Genomic DNA, 19,157 nt, shown 5'->3' on the forward strand with positions numbered 1-19,157 from the left:
TCCTTGCCATGTAAAACATAAAAAACGTTGTTGCTCTTCCGCAATCTTAACTGAATAGTAGGCATGCCTCAGATCTACTGAAGCTAAAAAATCACCTTCATTAATCAGCCTGATGGCTTGTTCAAAATTTTCCATTCTAAAATGTTTGTAGGGTATGTGTTTATTTAATTTTTCCAAATTGAGCACCATTCTGTATTCACCATTCTTCTTTTTCCTCAAGAAAATGGGAGAAACAATTTGGTCCTTCTTTCTTTGTGTAACTTTAATGACCTTAAGCTCTAAAAGTTTGTTAATTTCCTCAGAAATTATACCTTTCTCTTTCTCATTGAAAACATACTCTAACTCTCCTGAAAACAAATGGCAAATGTCATCCACCTTAATGTCCAGGTGACAACCTTCAACAATATCCAAAATGACTGGGTCCCTGGTAAATTTATGCCATTCATCTATAAAATAGTGGTCTGCCAGCCTCAAAAACCTTACTTGCCTCTACTGTTGCTGGGACCCCGTCTCTTGGCGTTTTTTGAAACAGTGTCATGGCGAGTGGTGGATTGCCGTTGAGTACCCCGATACCCGAGCCTCTGCTGTCCATAAGGCTGGAACCTGGAGAAGCCCCTGTGTGAAGTCGAACCCCAGTAACCTCTTGTTCTTCCTCCGGTGAATCTCCATGTAGAGGGGGGTTTCTTTGTTGTGATCTTGTTTTTCAATTTTTCGGATTCTTCAATTTGTCTTGCAGAATGTGAAACACCATCTCCAAACAGGAAATGAGTAACTGGCACCATGTCTGAGCAAAGATGTGCATATTTTTGGTTGATCTCCCGCTTCATGGCAAGTTGCCAAGTTGTTCTTGTAATTAGCATTGCCTAACAAGGCCAATGCTCCGTTAATCATGCCCACTTCATGGGCTACCACTGGATGACCCTCATCTTGAACAACTTTATCTAGCGCCAAAAGTGACCGTGATAATAGTTGCTGCCCTCAAAATGTCCTTGTTGACTTCCTTCAAACAGAAGTCAGTCTTCTTGGCATCACTTCTAAGTGCCTCTAACACCTCCGGATTACATTCCACTGGAGCGAGGGCATGGCAATTCCTTGGTCTCTTGATCACATCATCTTCACAAATGAGTTTGTAGTCATCCCCACGCATGCCGTTGGAAAACAGAAAGTTCACCATCTCGGCCACCTGTTGATCAATGTCCTTACCTTACCTTACGGAACCTTACGGAAATACTGGACGCAGGCCTACTAGGCCTCTATATCCAGATCCTCTGTGTCGTCACTGTTTAAACTTATGCTACGGTGGTGGGCACTGGTGGTTATTAATTTCTCCTCCCAATTGTACTTGATTGGTTGATCCGCCCAAAACTTGTCCAATCGCTTTTCAAAGGATGCTATGCTCACTGCCTCTATGACATCATTAGGAAGACTATTCCAGGCGTCCACAACTCTGGAGCTGAAAAACATTTGCCTCTTCTGAGTCCTAGATCTAGTCTTACTAAGTTTCAAGTTGTTTCCTCGTGTTGGTCCTGTGTGCCTCTCCAAATGTATGGTTACCTCCTCATCATATTTTCCATTGAGGATTTTATATACCTCAATCATATCCCCCCTTGCTCGTCTGTATGCCATTGTTGGTATATCTAGCTGTTTCAGACGATCTGCATATGAAAGATTTTTCATCCCTGGTACCAACTTAGAGGCTCTCCTCAAAACATTTTCAACTGTGCAGATGTCCTTCTTGTAGGGAGACCAAACAGGTTGTGCATATTCCAGATGAGGTCTTACCATGGACTTGAAGAGACATCTAAAAGTAGTAACATCCAGAGTAGCAAATGTACGTCGTATTAGCCCCATTACCTGATTCGCTCTGTTGACTTTTTCGGACATGTGACCTTCAAATGACAAAAGTTCGTCAGTAGTAATTCCCAGGTCTTTCTCTCTCGCAACCTTCTTAACCTCTTGTCTATCTGGCCCTTCCCCTCCGAGATAGTATGATGTGTCCCTTGTAGCTCGATGCCTGCTGTGTATTTTGAGGTGTATGCACTTCTCCGGATGAAAAGGCAGCAGATTATCTTCCGACCACTTCATGAGGTGTTCTAGGTCTTCCTGCAGTAAGCACTGGTCCTGTAGTGATGCGATCCTCCTGTACACTTTTGTGTCATCCGCAAATAGATAAAGACTTGATTTAACGGTCGTTGGCAGGTCATTAATATATAGGGCAAAAAGGACTGGTCCCAGCACACTGCCTTGTGGAACTCCACTTACTACTTTACTCCATTTAGAATATACTCCCTTTAAGTGAACTCTCTGCTTTCTCTCTTTTAGAAAACCTGATATCCATTGGTATATGCTGCCTGTTATCCCATAGTTTGCTAACTTCTTCAAGAGACGTTGATGAGGCACTTTATCAAAGGCCTTCTGGAAGTCCATATAAATCGCGTCCACCTCACCTCCTTCATCTAAAATTTTTGTCCACTCATCCATCACATGAAGCATTTGTAGAACCGTGGATCGTCCTGGGATAAAACCAAACTGCTTGTATGATAGTAACTTTTGCTCCATCAAATGTTTCATTACTTTCTCTCTCACAATTGCCTCCATAATCTTACACACCACACAAGTCAGGCTTACTGGTCGATAGTTACTTGGCTCAGTCTTGTCACCTTTCTTAAATATTGCGCTAACATTGGCAGTCTTCCAGTCACTTGGTAATTTACTTTCATGCAGTGACGAGTTAAAAATATCCAATATTACATCTTCCAGCTCATCTTTCAACTCGGTCAGGATTCTTGAGTGGATACAATCGGGACCCGGGGACTTGTCAGTTTTGAGTTTCTGTAGTTGTTTTCTCACCTCATCTATGTGAATTGTGCTGTCAGGTATTTGTCTGATCATTGTTGTGTCCATAAGCTGTAGGTCCTGATTGTCTCCTATGTCAGGCTCCACAGTATAAACTTTATCAAAGAATTCGGAGAGCACTCGTGCCTTGTCAATATCTGATCTGGCATACTGTGTTTCCCCGCTTACCTCTTCCCTCAATTCTCCTATTCCCGTCTTCGTTTTTAATTTATCTTTGACATATCTCCAAAATTTCTTAGGGTTTGATTTTACTTCCCTGGTGATTCTTTGCTCCTTGATCCTCTGTGATCTTTTAACTAGTTTCTTTACTTTATTCCTTTGGCGAGCAAAAATTTGGTATTTATCCGTTTCCCGTGTCTCCAAATATCTTTGCCAACATCTGTGTTTTTTCCTTATAGCTTCTTGAGTTTCAAGGTCTAGAGGGGTATGTCTTTCCTTTCTGTCATTGTCCTCTTTAAACATTTTCACTGGTACAAACTTACTTTCCAGATTTTTAAGCTTGTCTCTGAATAAGCACCATTTCTCTTCAGTTCCTCTCAAAGATAGAATTGAGTTCTTCCAGTCTTGAGTTATTTCCTCTTTCATACCATTGTAATCACCCTTGTCATATAAGAAGATTTTTCGGAGTGTGGTGCTATTAGTTGTGTAGGCATTGTACTGAAATTCTAGGATGCTATGGTCACTTTTTCCTAGCGGGGAAGATACCTTCATGTCTTCTACCATTCCTTCCTCATTGGAAAGGACAAGATCCAATAGTTTTGGACAATCACTCCCTCTCGCTCTTGTAGGTCCTGTAACATGTTGGAACAAATATGTGTCTCTGAGGGTTTCCACGAATCTGAATTCCTCACTATGTTCCTCACCAGTTGTTGTCCAGTTGTCCCAATTTATTTTAGGATAGTTAAAATCCCTGTAATAAGAGTATGAGTTGCCTTATACTCCGAGACATTTCTTAAAAGTTCGTTTAAATTACCGTTGTTTAATTGGTCACTAATAGGACTTCTGTAGACACATCCTATGAGAAGCACATTTTCTTTTTCAAGCATTAACTCAACCCATAGTGACTCCTGAAAGTTTGTCCGAAATTTCACTTCTCTTGCTGTCATACCCGTTTTAATATAAATTATAATCCCTCTTCCATCATTGCAAGATAAGTTAGTGAATATATTCTACCCTCTTATTTTAAGTTCTGCCTCTGTTACAATATATCTAAAGTTCTTAGGCTTTACTTCATTAATCATTATAAAATCTGGTGTATGCACTTCTTGTCCAACCCTCACCCGTAGTTCTTCCATTTTATTTGTCAATATATCCGCATTAGTGTACCAACATGAGAATTGTTTTCCCCTATTTGACTTCAGTATACCCCTATTTTCCTTTAAGTTTCTATTACCTTTAGCTCTGACAATCACCTTAATTTCCTTATTTTTTTCACTACCATTTTCTCTGGTGGACCTCTCACTCTGAATATAAAATTTCCTGACTCATCTTCTGATTCCATTTTCTTAGCTTCATCCACGAGCTCTTTGAATCTATTCCTCTGGGTCCATGTAAGATCGTGTTTCAGGTATATGCCCTTGTACTCATCCTTAGCTGAAAGCTTTCTTGTATTCTGGAACACTTCATTTTTGGCTACCAAGGTATCACACTCCACCAGAAGAGGTCTAGGTCTCTCAGCATTTTCATCTAATTTGCCCATCCTAAACATTCTCTTTGGACCAATGCTTCTCATATCTAATTCCATTGTGTCCTGGAACAACGTCACTATGAATCGATGGTCATCATCCCATCTTTTTGATCCTTCCTGCTCCTTACTCTCCGGAGCACCATATATTACAATATTGTTCCTCCTGGCTTCCTCATCCTTAAGTTCTCTGATTTTTTTATCTTGGTTTGCTTTAACCTCTTCCCTCAACTTTTTCTCCTTTTCCTCCATTTTTTTCTGAAACTGTTGCATTTCTTCATTCATTATATCCCGAAGTGATGGTCCTTGTTCATTTGTCCCAGATTCGTTGTCCCTAGTTTTTTTGTCAAGACACTTGTTTAAGTTGTCTTCCACTATTACCACCTTAGTCTCGAGATTGCCTAGCCTACCCTCCAGGTTACCACAGTCCTTAGTGTTTATTTCCACTTTCTCTACCAAAGTTAGTGCTTGAGCCTCTACAGTACCCAGTCTGGTCTCCATAGTTTTCAGTGTATTCCGTTGCTCATTAACATAATCTACTACGTCTCCAAACTTGCTTTCAAGCACAGTCTGCCGATCAATCACCTCCTTGTTTCTTTCCCTTAACTCTTTAAGAGCTTTGTGGAGTTTGGCCCCACCTCTTTTACAATTAATACAGTACCAGGTTACCTGTTGATTCGATTTCATCATGTAGTTGTACATCTCTATGGGCATATTGTCACAAGCTATGTGGCACCATATCTTGCACAGATCACATTCAACAGCGAGTGCATCAATAGCTACCTCTGTATTACAAATACCACAATCATACTTCACCGGTTTTACAGAAATATCGCCCCCAGCCGCTGTAGCTCCTGTTTCCACCGGTCTTGTTTTTGTTTACCTCTTCGCAGTCGGCATCACTCTTTTCACCTTTCCCTCTCACTTCTCTCAATTGTTGGCGACTCATCTTGCCTTCTATCACAATCTGTGAGCCTTCTTGTGTTGTTTTGTATATGTAGAAATGGGTTTAAACTCTCGTGGCACTGATATAATCCGGAAATTTGCTCTTTCACGAACGGCCGGGCACCTGCACCACCACCACACATATTTCAGAGGCAGTGTCCGGAGGACCAAAAACCTTAGCATTATGCATTAACACTGTCCCCAGGGGCCTGCTCCGTAAAAGCACCCTCCTCACAGCCAGAGACGGGGAACCCCGAAAAACCACTGGCAGGTGAATCAGTGTGTTGCGTACCTTTTGAAGTACTCGCTCCATCATTCACTCGACTCGGCTCCATAAGGGAAATAGTTAATTTGTCAAATCCCCTGGTTAACTGACCTAATTCCTAACACATTCCCCAGAGGAGACTGCGATTCCCCAAATCGCAATTAACCGTCTGGAGTAATTATTTATTCAATTATTTATTTATTTATTTATTTAAAGATGAGAAATGGGGACTAATCTTTGTAAGAGAAAAAGAGTGAAATGCAACTAAGGGGGGTTGAGATCATTGCACATCTCATCCTAATAGACTTGCCCTTACCCTAATAATTCTAACTACTACCCAAAATTAATTATAAAGTCTTCAGCCTTAATAGGTGAAGTACTGAAACAACCAAGATATTTATAAGTTATCTAAATTATCCCTAAACATTTTGTTAAACCGCTCTGTAGCCTTCCTTTTGGGCCGAGGCGCCCCGACACGATCACCGCCACTCTGGGTGGGGTCAGCATTATTGTGGGAGGCCCCCTTGTCATATACCAAATCTCTACCCGGATGAGTTATAGTGAGCTCCAGCGGATAAAGGTTACATATAGAATGAAATTCTACAGCTCCATTACCTTGTTTAACCTTGACTGTTCTTACTTTATTGTCCAATCCCTTAATAATTTGCAAGACAGTGCCCATTAACCAGAAGGGTCTGGGTTTATTTAAAGCTTTAATCAGAACGATATCTCATATTTTAATTTTGTTTTCCCAAGTTGGCTGATATAGGTTTCTGCTATGTTCTCTTAAGCTGGGTAGCTTAAGCTTGGGTAGGCGGTGGCCGAACTGGTAGCGTACTGGACCCACATTCGCCGCGTGATGGACGACGCGGGTTCGAATCCTCACGCTACCACTCGGATTTTTCAGTCACCGCCGAGTGGCTTAAAACTACCCACATGCTGTCCTGAAGACCACCCATCAACCCGGACTCTAGAGGAAGCCGTCCAAGCGAATCAAGAACGAGTTCCGGGGGGCAGCATGAGCCAATGCAAGATGGCGCCACTATAAACATTCGCCTGCGCCAGAACGGGCTGGGCCGACCATCAGCCCCACCTGGAAGAAGCCTTGGGCCGACCATCAGGCCCCACCGGGAAGATGCCTACCGGCGCAATAGGCAACAACGTAAAAAAAAAAAAAAAAAAAAAAAAGCTGAGTAGATAACTCTCATACCACAATTTTTTAAAGCTTTCTAATACTTTTTCTTGCACTTCAAGAGTCTTTTCTAAAAAGGGCTGGCTCTGGTCATCGACCCACACTTCCTCATCCCCCCTCAATACGAGAGATGGGTCCCCATGAAGTTTCAAGAAGGCTTTCTGAACTGGATAGGTAGGTCAAGGGTCTAGAATTTATGGCCAACTGAATGCTTGACAAGGATGTTAACATCTCAGAGTATGTCAACTTGGCCCTTCCGACTACTTTATACAAACAATTCTTGAGCACCCTTATTTTAACCTTTCCCAAGCAGAGCCTACCCATGCTGAATATAAGGGAATTCTCATATGCTTGATGTTAATTCTCTCCAGTTCTTCTTGAACTTCTTTAGATTGTAGGGAGTTTCTTTAAAATGTTGCCACCTTTTAAGAAGGCTTTGGCATTATCACTGTACAGGTAATGGGAAATAGAATATAGGTTACAAAATCTATGAAAGGCTAACAGAAAATTCTTTGTTGACATGTTAGGTAATAATTCAAAGTGAACAGCTCTAATATTAAGACAAGTGAATACCAAAACATAAACCTTGACTGATTGATCACTAAGTTCATCTTTTTCCCAGAAATGGCCATTATAATCTACCCTGACATGTTGAAAAGGTTTAATTAGGTTCATGTGATGCTTAGGCATATCCTTTTTTTTTTTTTTTTTTTTTTTTTTTTTTACAGCTATGGAGACAGTGCAAGGGCGTAATGAAAAAAAAGAAAAAAAAAAAAAAGGCCCACAACTTACTGCTCCAGAAAAGAGGTTAAAGGAGTGTTCAAAATCAGAGGTCAATTTCGGGAGGAGAGGTGTCCTGATACCCTCCTCTTGAAAGAGTTCAAGTCATAGGCAGGAGAAAATACAGATGAAGGAAGATTGTTCCAGAGTTTACCAGCGTGAGGGATGAAAGAGTGAAGATGCTGGTTAACTCTTGCATAAGGGGTTTGGACAGTATAGGGATGAGCATGAGTAGCAAGTCTTGTGCAGCAGGGCCGCGGGAGGGGGGGAGGCATGCAGTTAGCAAGTTCAGAAGAGCAGTCAGCATGAAAATATCGATAGAAGATAGAAAGAGAGGCAACATTGTGGCGGAATTTGAGAGGTAGAAGACTATCAGTATGAGGAGGAGAGCTGATGAGACGAAGAGCCTTTGATTCCACTCTGTCAAGGAGAGCTGTGTGAGTGGACCCCCCCCCCACACATGAGATGCTACTCCATACGAGGGCGGACAAGGCCCCTGTATATGGACAGCAACTGTGCGGGGGAGAAGAACTGGCGGAGACGGTACAGAACGCCCAGCCTCGAGGAAGCTGATTTAGTAAGAGATGAGATATGAAGTTTCCAGTTGAGTTTTTGAGTTAAGGATAGACCGAGGATGTTTAGTGTTGAGGAAGGTGATAGCTGAGTGTTGTCAAAGAATAGGGGATAGTTGTTTGGAAGATTGTGTCGAGTGGATAGGTGGAGAAACTGTGTTTTTGAGATGACAGTCATTTACTATCAATGTAGTTAACCTGTGCTCCTTAGGGACTAACACAGGGTGATGTATGTCATACTTGAAGTATTGACACTTGCTTATCCTGCCTTTGGACCTTATAATGCCTCTTTCATCTAGAAATAAGTTGAGGTTAGATACCAGAGGTGGAATATTTTTTTTCATTTGCATTATTTGGATTGTTCAAGAAATTCAGTTCATTCTGGAAACACTCAGTTTGAGCCGCCTTTACCCAATACTCTAAGGCTTTCTTTTTAGGATCACAATCCTTTATTTTATTGAGAAATTTATATAGGTAAGCTATGAACCTCAACAAGCCCTCAAAGGAAGAGTATTTATTTATATTTATTACTCCTGTATTTACTTTAGGCCATTGAGAGGTACAAGCAGTGCATATTTTGCCTTTTTGAGAAGGCTCTATGCTCAACAAAGGGTATTGAGGCCACAGTTGGTAATCATTAGTAAGCCACTGTGGTCCCTCCAGCCAGAACTTCATTTTATCTAAATATTTGCTATAACCCTTTTGGTTAGCATATCTGCTGGGATCTCTTCACTGTGTACATAGTGGTATGCTACAGGTAACTTGAATTTCTTACTTATTTCAGTCTTCAGGCCATCAGCTTCTAACACTCTATTTTTCAAGAATTTGGATTTTACTTTAGTATCCTTAGTTAGAAGCCAATTTAGCACCACCTGAGCATCCACACAGATATTTATAAATTGAATTTGGGTGTGTTGATAAGCCTCGAAAATTGAAGGTAAGCAATTGAAAGCTAATATCACACCCATGAGCTCTAGAGTGGGGATGCTGTGTTTATTTCTCTTATTTAATGGAGCTACCTTAGACTTAGAGTGTAGGTATGCCAGATTATATAATTCCTTCATTTCTTTAATTTCATTTCCTGTTACCAATAGATTATCTACATAAAAATTATTTGCCAATATTTTGCTTAATTTGTCATCAGGAAATGAACTTGCATGATGTTTCATCACATAGTGCAAGATGAATGGGGAAGAGGTGAACCCAAACACTATGGTCTTGAACCTGTAGGTGACCAATTTGTTGCCTCTTTTCCAAAAGAAGCAAAACCTATTTTGGTCTACTTCATTTTTTAATTTAATCATCAAAAAAAATTGTTTTACATCGCTGAGCATGACTGATTTATTGGTGCAAAAAAAGAAAAGTAATAGAAGAATGTTATTCATTAAATCTACACCTGGGTAGGCAGCCTCATTAAGAGAAGGTAATTCCTTCTTGATTTTTAAAGAACAATTGAACAAAGGTCTTATTTTAGTTGTTACTTGTTCTTCCATTTTGATGACAGGTCTATGAGGTATCCAAATCTTTTGATTATACTGAGAAGGTTTTATTTCAATTATATCTATTATGCCGTCAGCCAGCTGTTGGTCAAATACAGCTTGATACTTTTCTAGTAACCCTTTTCTTTTTAAGTGGTCCAGAGTTCAGTCCAGCACGTTAAGTGCAACAGAATGATTTGAAGGAACAGAATCTATTTTGTCTGAATACCATGGCAACTCAACATTATAATGACCCTCTTTGAAAGTAATACCATATTCAAACTGCTTTATTTGTTCACTTTCTAGGGACACAAGGTCTTGATCAGTGGTTTTAATTCCTAAGGACTCGAGGCTAAAGAGATGTTCCAGTCCATTGTCCACTTCTGTGTCCTCTAGAAGGTGTTCAAGTGGGTTGAAATATGATTTTATAGGTTCCAAAATGGCATTAACCATTGTTTTAGTTTTGTTGCATAGGTTTTTCTCATCCTTTTTTGTTAGGAGACGCATAACACATTGCTGTTCTGCTGGACTCAAGAAGTTAAATACATTTCCAATGGGAGCTACTTTGTTGTGCATAACTAAACATTTACTTCCTAATTTCTCTTGCCAGGACACTGATGACATAGACTGTAGTATGTCAATGCCTAGCAACATATCAACTTGGATAGTTTCATGATTCTTGGCCTCATAGAAGTGTTCATCCAACAATTTTATGTTATTTTCCTTGAATTTCCAAATGACTGCGTTCATTCCTGGAACGTAAAAATTAATGTCCAAGGTCTTGTCCACCAATAAGGGAGCAATAGTGAATCGATCTTCTAATTTAATCCCTGTAGCCATTTGTTTGAAGCTTTTTGTTTCTGCACCAATGTAGGTTCCAACATCACAATCTAGGGAAAACAATTTATTCACATCTGGGTAAAGGTCTTTGGCAGCGGTTTCCGATACATATGATCTTTGGCTTCCGGTATCAACAAGGCATCTAACCTTTCTACTCTTTCTGCCATTCTTTAAAATTAAAGGCATTGTTGGCAGCAATTGGCTTACATTTGTCTTAAGTTGAGGTTTAGCCTTATCTTTCTTGTCCGCCGAAGGACACAAGGGTGTAATATGTTCCTTTGACCGACAGACTGCATTGGTATCTAAGTTTACCCTGTTTGCCATAACAGTTGTTCTCATCGTGCCCCGAACCAGCACACCTGGTACACAGATAATTTTTTTAGTCGGGCAATTTTGGTTTCCAAGTTGGTAAAGTTCGTACATAGGCCCAAAGAATGCCCACCAGCCCCACATAACTTACAAGTTAATTCTGTGGAGAGGGATTTGTAATTCTGGAGTGTACCTTTTGGTTCTTGGTTTTCTCTGGCCTTAATTGGCAGTTTGTTTTCAATTGAGGAAGGCTTATTGTTGCCTTTGTTAAAATTCTTAGGCTTTACAGAACATGTTTTACTCAGAGTGGTGAGAACTCTGTGATAACTTTCAAAGATTTCCGTTATGTTGGGGTAATTCTTGGATAGAAGATGAATGAATTCCCTTTTTACTGTTGCTGGCAGTTTGTCAAAGATAATATGGCTGATGAGGGAATGACCAGCTGAGTCTGGTTCCAGAAAGTTAGAGCCATGTGTCTTTAACTTGGCTAAATAGGCCCTTATCTCATTTAAGAAAATCTTGGTGGAAGCATATTCAGGGTCAAACGAAGAGCTAGGATAAGATTTCATTATATTCTTGTAAGTTTCATCAATAATGAGTTCTTTGTCTAAAAATTCTTTCTCCAGCATTTGGATGGCTGTTTTGTAATTAGCATCTGTAATGGATAAATGTTTCACTACTGAGAGAGCATAATCTCTCAAATAGCCAATTAAATAGGCTAGTTTGGTAGCATCAGTCAGATGCTTTCTCATCCCAATCACATTATTAAATTGGTTTAAAAAGGTATTATAAGCAAACTTGTCCTTCTCCTTTCCCGAAAATGTTCCACAATTCAATGGAGGAGGCTTACCTTCACTAAAATTCATCTCTGACAAACTGCATAAGATTCTGTGAAGTAATATCACTTTGAGCACCTCTTGAATCCTGATCCTTATTTAGCTCAACATACTGATCTAATTCTATTTCAATCTGTAGTGAGAAGTTCATTTGATCTTCCAACTCTGGGGCATAGTAAGTTTCATCCTTACTTTCAAGGTCTGTTTGATCCATTACTTTATTTATTCTGTTATCATAGTGTCTCACTTGTACCATTTCTAATTCTATTTTCAAGCTCTTAGTTAGGGAGGATGTCAAGGAATCTGTTTGAGTTAATTCTTTCAATTGCTTAAGAAGGAGTGTTATTTTTATTTTAAAGATTCCCCTGCTCCTTCTCAGGGTCTTAATTATCTCTTGGGGAACAGAGTCTTTAACTACTCCTTGGGTGGCTGCTTCCTCTGAGTTTTGTTTTGAATCCATTGTGGCAAATATAGAAGCAAGCTCAATATAGAAATAAACAATCTGAAAGGGTTTGATTAATAGGGGTGGTTTCATTTTTTTTTTTTTTTTACAGTTAAGGAGACAGTTCAAGGGCATTAAAAAAAAAAAAAATAAAAAAAAAGGCCTACTCACTGCTCCTGAAGAGGGCAATTTCGGGAGGAGGTGTCCTGATACCCTCCTCTTGAAAGAGTTCAAGTCGTAGGCAGGAGGAAATACAGATGAAGGAAGATTGTTCCAGAGTTTACCAGCGTGAGGGATGAAAGAGTGAAGATGCTGGTTGACTCTTGCATAAGGGGTTTGGACAGTATAGGGATGAACATAAGTAGAAAGTCGTGTGCAGCGGGGCCACGGGAGGGGGGGAGGCATGCAGTTAGCAAGTTCAGAAGAGCAGTCAGCATGAAAATGTCGATAGAAGATAGAAAGAGAGGCAACATGGCGGCGGAATTTGAGAGGTAGAAGACTATCAGTATGAGGAGGAGAGCTGATGAGACGAAGAGCCTTTGACTCCACTCTGTCAAGGAGAGCTGTGTGAGTGGACCCCCCCCACACATGAGATGCATACTCCAAAAGGGCAATTATAAAAAAGACCCTTAATTTTTTTTTTTTTTTTTTTTTTTTTTTACGTCTTGGCCTAATGCGCCGGTAGGCTTCTTCCCGGTGGATCCTGATGGTCTGTCCAAGGCTTCTTCCCGGTGGGGCCTGATGGTCGGCCCAGCCCGTTCTGGCGCAGGCGAGTGTTTTATAGTGGCGCCATCTTGCATTGGCTCATGCTGCCCTCCCGCAGGGGCGAAACTACGGGGGGGCATGGGGGGGCCTATGCCCCCCCATTAATGAACTGTGCCCCCCCAATCAAGATGGGACTGCTCATAGGCATACGAACCAAGCCCAGAGGTGGACTGGGATGGGCTGTAACCAGGCTTACCCTCCTAAAATTTGGGCAACAGCCTGTTTTTTTATTACTATAACTAGATCAGGAATTCCCAGTATGGGAACCAAGGTCCAAGGAGCGTTAACTTTGAAAGTGGCAGGCCCAGACAGGGTTGATATACTCATATTTTTGTATTTAAAAGTGTCTTATGTTTTATTTATGTATTTAATTTATTTTGGTTTTATATTATTAATCTATTTATTTATTTATTTATTTATTTTATTTTCATTTATTTTTGCCATGCTACGGTGGTTAAGAACACTTCACACATGTCACAGAGTTATAAAGTATTATCGCTGTAGGTCTGTGACTGTGACACGTGTTACTGGAATTCGTCTTTCCGTCAACAAACAGATAGAACCATAGATATAATATAAAAGCGATAATATGAAAATAAAATAAAAAACTATAATATAAGAATATAATATAAATTTTCATAATATATCTATGGACAGAATCGCCTCGTGTTCATGAAAAAAGTCCATCATTATTTATAGTCTTCTTAAATAAGAGTCACCCCCATAAAAATCAAATATAAGATATTTATTTTTATCATATCATTGTTCATTGATTAATAAATAATAAAGAATAGGTTAAAATTGTGGTTCATTTACGTGATACCGAAAATAAATGATAAATTTGAGTTTTGTACTCAGTATTGTGTATAAGTTTGAAATAGTTACCATTCAATAGGCAGTAGCATTGATAGAAAATGGGAATAATCAGCTGTGTGGTGATGGTGGTGACCGTGGTGCACGTGTACTGTATGGTGGGTGATGCTTTGCTACTCTGCGGGATTGGGAGTGATTTCACGGGCGTCATCTTCTGTCCCAACTCCCAAGGGCACCTGCTTCTCAATGGGCGGCTCCGTCCGTACGTAGTAGTGTTAACAATGATTATATATCACAATGGCATTTGATAAAAGTAATGACAAGGACAATGCCATCATCCTCGGTTTTCATGATTAGTTGGATCTGTGCAGATACACGAGCTTGGAATGATGAAGTTCAGTTCCTTGCATTTTCAATTTTTTGAGGCATGTCGATGAGGTCCGGCTCGCATATAGCAGTCAACTGTTAGTCCGTGTATAACCTTTCTCTTTGTGCGGCCGGGATGGAAAGAATATATTATATCCTCGCTCGGATTACTCCGGCGATGGAGATAACTGATGATTTCTTTTTACCTCAGCCATTATCAAAGGCATTGTTTCGTATAAATGTAATGGTCGTACCTATTCTTAAACATAGCGCCGCCCAAGAACACATATTTAACAAGGCATTCACAGTTGTAGGCATTTCCAGGGGTATTTTTTTTTTTCCTAGTGGCAGTTTAATTGAGCCTTCTGTACAATGAACCGAAAATAATACTAATAACACGACTGATTTCTTTTTTGCCCTTTGGAAGTAGTCCCTTAGTATAAGGATCCCGCTTGGTGACTGGTCAAAAGGCTTCGAGAACTAAACCCAACCTAAATTTAAATCTTTTTAACTTAGCCAATTCAGTCAAATCTAACCTGATCCAACCTAATCATCTAATTATTGCAACTAATTCCCATAGGAGCCCCTAACCTATTACCCTGGTTCGTGTAACCATTTCAGTGATACATTGCCAAAATAAATTGCCAAAAATAACTGCTCGTGTGACTGCGCCTTTAGGGTTTGTACAGCGTAATGTGTACACCACACTTCGCACTAAGACTAAATCAGCTACTTTAAAATGTAATTTGTGTGCATACTGTAAAGACCGGTGGCCTGCTAAAACATATTTCGTTTGTGTACAGGCTGACTCGGTGACTCTTGGCTGACCAGGCTGAGGCAATGCTTTCAAGATGCAGGCCAACATTAAGACATTTTTCGCCAAGCGAAAGGGTAATGCATCTGCAGAGAGTGACAGCAGTAAGAAATCAGATGCAGGCAAAGTTACAGAAGATGTGTTATTTCTTGATGATTCTTCGGATGACAGTAACATTTCTGAAAGTGATGAAGAACCTTATTCAGAATCAGAAAGACCCTATGCCGGGCCCGAGAGACGGAGAATAATTACCCCCGAGCCTGCTGAAACTTCCCGACCCCCAGGACCTAGTGATATCAGTTCTGGTCGGTTAGACAAGCCTGTGCAACCTTCATCGTGTGTATTTCCTGTGACCCGCTTTGGAACTTCGAAAAGATCTTTCAGATCAGCCTGGTATCAACAGCACACGTGGTTGGAATACTCTGTTTCTCAAGATGCTGCATACTGTTTCTCTTGCAGGAACTTTCCTGTTCCCAACAAGTCTAGGTCTGAAAACAATTTCACTCTTGTTGGCTATCGCCAATGGAAGAAAGCAACCGAACAAGATGCTGGATTTGCCCAGCACGAGCGCAGTGACTATCACAGTTTGACCTTCACTGCATGGAAGGAGTTTGAAGCACGAGTGAAACAGGGAAAGACAATTGAAGCATCATTAAGTACTGAACATGGAAAGATTGTCAGTGAAAATCGGCATTACATCAAAGTTGTTGCAAAAGTGCTATGTCTAACAGCAAGGCAAAAAATAGCTCAAAGAGGTCATAGAGAAGACAAGGACAGTGAAAATAAGGGCAACTTTTTAGAAATTATGGAAGCAATATCAGATCATGATGACATTGTGAAAAAGCTGAGATTCAGAAACAACTATACAAGTTCCAAAATCCAAAATGAAGTTCTTGATATTCTGGCAGAAATGATCAGGACTGAAATTAGCCAAGAGGTGAATGCTAGCAGTGAATATGCTGTCATGATGGACGAAACGAAAGATATCAGCAAGAAGGAACAGGGCTCAGTGGTCATTCGCTACATGTATGACAATTCTATTCATGAAGAATTTCTAGGTTTCATTCACCTTAAACAACTAAATGCTGAACATCTCAAAGACAAGCTCTATGAAATTCTCACCAACTGTGGAATTAATCCAGCTAATTGTGTTGCCCAAACTTATGATGGAGCATCGGTAATGAGTGGGGGAAATCGAGGAGTACAGGCTTTGTTTAGAGAAGAACATGCTCCCCATGCAGTATATATCCACTGCTACAACCATCGCCTCAACCTTGTGCTTGTTGAAAGTGTTAAGTCTGTGAAAAACGCAGATAACTTTTTTTCCTTCATTCAGGAGTTGTACATGTTCATGTCGTCTCACACTGCACATGAATTATTTTTGCAAGAGCAACAGGAACAAGCAACAAGCAAGCAACCACAGACATTAAAGAAACTGAGTGACACAAGGTGGGCTTGTCAGTATATGGCCTGCAAAGTCATCCTAGATACCTTGCCATGTATCGTAAGTACATTAGACAAAATAGCTGAAACTCATTCTGGCAAACGAGCTCATGATGCTAGGTGCTTACTTGCAAGCCTCACATTTGATATTATTGTTTGTCTAGCAATGTTTACACATTTATTACAGAGAACTAAGCTTTTGTCAGACATGTTACAGTCACCCTCCCTTAACCTATCTGCTGCTGCAGATATGATAGACTCTGTTACGGAAGATCTGGCAAGTGAACGTCAAGAAGATACGTGGAAATCAATCTGGCAACGTGCTATCAATTTAGCTCATTCAGTAAGCATTGACACTGTCCCTCCTGCACCGAGAAGAGTTAGAAGAATACCTGATAGATTGAAGGAGAGTGTTGTGATGACGACAACTGGCCAGCAGGATGTGGTATCTCAAGAAGAGGAGTATCGTTCAAAATTGTTTTACCCTGTCTTGGACAGAATTTTAGCAGAACTTGCAACAAGATTTGATGAAACAAACAAGTCCCTCCTCAGAAGTATCTCTTGTTTGGAACCAAGCTCTCCACATTTTCTGGATTGTCAGAAACTTACAACTATGGCAGAACAGTTTGCAATTAATACAGAATATATAAGTGTAGAACTAAGACAAGCCAAAAGACTGGTTGACAGAAAGACATCCGAGAGTCAGGAGATACGGAGCATGGTTGCATTTTCTTCATTCTTGGCTCCATACAAGGAAGCATTCCCCGATTTGTATCGGTTACTAAACATTGCACTGGTTATGCCTCCAACATCAGCCTCTTGTGAGAGGAGTTTTTCCTCACTCAGAATGATAAAAAATTATCTTAGAAGTACAGTCTGTGATACCAAACTTGATTCTCTTGGTGTAATTGCTATTCATCGCAAGAGGGCAAAAAAATTAAGTTTAGATCTCTTTTTGGACAGATTTGTGGGTAGACACAACAACAGAAAAATTCAGTTGTTTTAGACACTGATCTACGTCAGTACTCTGGCTATTTTGTATATGCTGTATGTTATAGTTACAGTAAGATTATGAAGGTAGGGATTTCATGAAATCACTAGTGAATTTGTGAAACAGATTTTTCATTTTGCTATGTTATGGAATGTAATTTAACTTAAACTAACATTACCTAACCTAACCTACCTTACCATAAACCAACATTACCTGTCCTAAACTAACTTTATTTATAAAACAATCCAATGTTATGTTACTCTCTCTGAGTCTCTCAGGCTGTGTAAGGCTAAGAAAGGTCAGGTTGTTTTAGTCAGGTTATGGTAAGGTTGGGTAGGGATGGTTAGGTTCGGTAAAGTTTAGATGTTAGGTTAGATTAGACTCCATAACATAGCAAAATGAAAAATCCGTTTCACAAATTCACTAGAGATTTCACGAAATCCCTAGCTTCACAATCTTACTGTAACATATATAGTAATTGCTAAATTCAAGTGTAGATTGGCATGGAATTTCAATTAAACTGTGAAAAGTGGAAAATTATGTCTGAAGTAATTTTTTGTTTTTAAAACAGTTGAACTGTTGGAGGAATAAAAAACTTTTCTTAAAAAGGATTTTTTCAGCCCTGTTTATAATAAAGTTGTCATTAAAATTCACCTGCTTTTAAATGTTTTTTTCTGGTGCTTATAGGACTTCAATGTAGGTGAAAGGAGACAAAATTTTAAATAATCAGTGGAGTCTATCTTAGTTTACATAAGCCTTGGATACATTTATTTAAGGCTAAATTCATCCACAGCTTAGAATTCTGGCCAAAATAGCAGTATTTTTCTGGAATTGAAAATTTAAAAATCCCAGAAGAACGCTTCCCTGGACTAGTGTACCCCATTACTTCATGCCCCCCCTAAACAGATCACTGCCCCCCTGTCTGCCCCCCCAATCAGACCCCCCTAGTTTCGCCACTGCCCTCCCGGAGCTCATCTTTAATCCTAGAATCTTGAGTCCGGGTTGATAGGTGGTCTTCTGGACAGTATGTGGGTAGTTTTAAGCCACTCGGCGGCAGCTGAAAAATCCCAGCTTGGTGGCACCGGTCGGGGATTGAACTCACGTCCTCCTGAACGCGGGGCCGTCTCGCTATCTGTTCAGCCACCGCCTCCCCATTGTACAATTGTACAAGGAGGCAGTCCCGGACGGGCTAGTTGGCCCTCAATTGCCACTAGCTATTCTACTGAACAATGCTTCGGGCATCCGGGGGTCAACTACTTACTGCCGGTGTTCAAGGGCGTGTTTTAAAACCACCCAAGACTGCATCCCTGTAGTATGTACCTCACCAAACCAGTTCCTTGCAAGTGAACAACACCCCCGTGATACTGAGGGTGGTCGAGGAGGAAGGGTCGAAGTACCATTAAGCTACTCGCAACACCCGATCTCTGAACCCGCTTGCTAGAACCAACTCGCGATCCCAACTCCCAAACCGAGACAGATCACGTACACCTAAGAATGACCAAGCAGTAACACTTTCATCTTAACTTTATACTGCTTCAGGGGGTAAACTAACAAGGCTGTACTCGTTGCTAAATTCAACTGAATCTAGCAAAGAGCAGCTGATGTTGTTACTAACTTCTTTTGAAAATATATTGGGATTCAGTGAATTTACCGTACCTAACGTTTATGTTTCTCGCAAGACACTGAACTCCCCCAGGACAACTCCACAAAAACACAACAACTTACCACCCTAACAGGGGTGCAGGTTTCCCCACAAGCGCCTCCCA

This window comes from Eriocheir sinensis, chromosome 32 (genome assembly GCF_024679095.1).
Source record: "Eriocheir sinensis breed Jianghai 21 chromosome 32, ASM2467909v1, whole genome shotgun sequence".
Taxonomy (NCBI): domain Eukaryota; kingdom Metazoa; phylum Arthropoda; class Malacostraca; order Decapoda; family Varunidae; genus Eriocheir; species Eriocheir sinensis.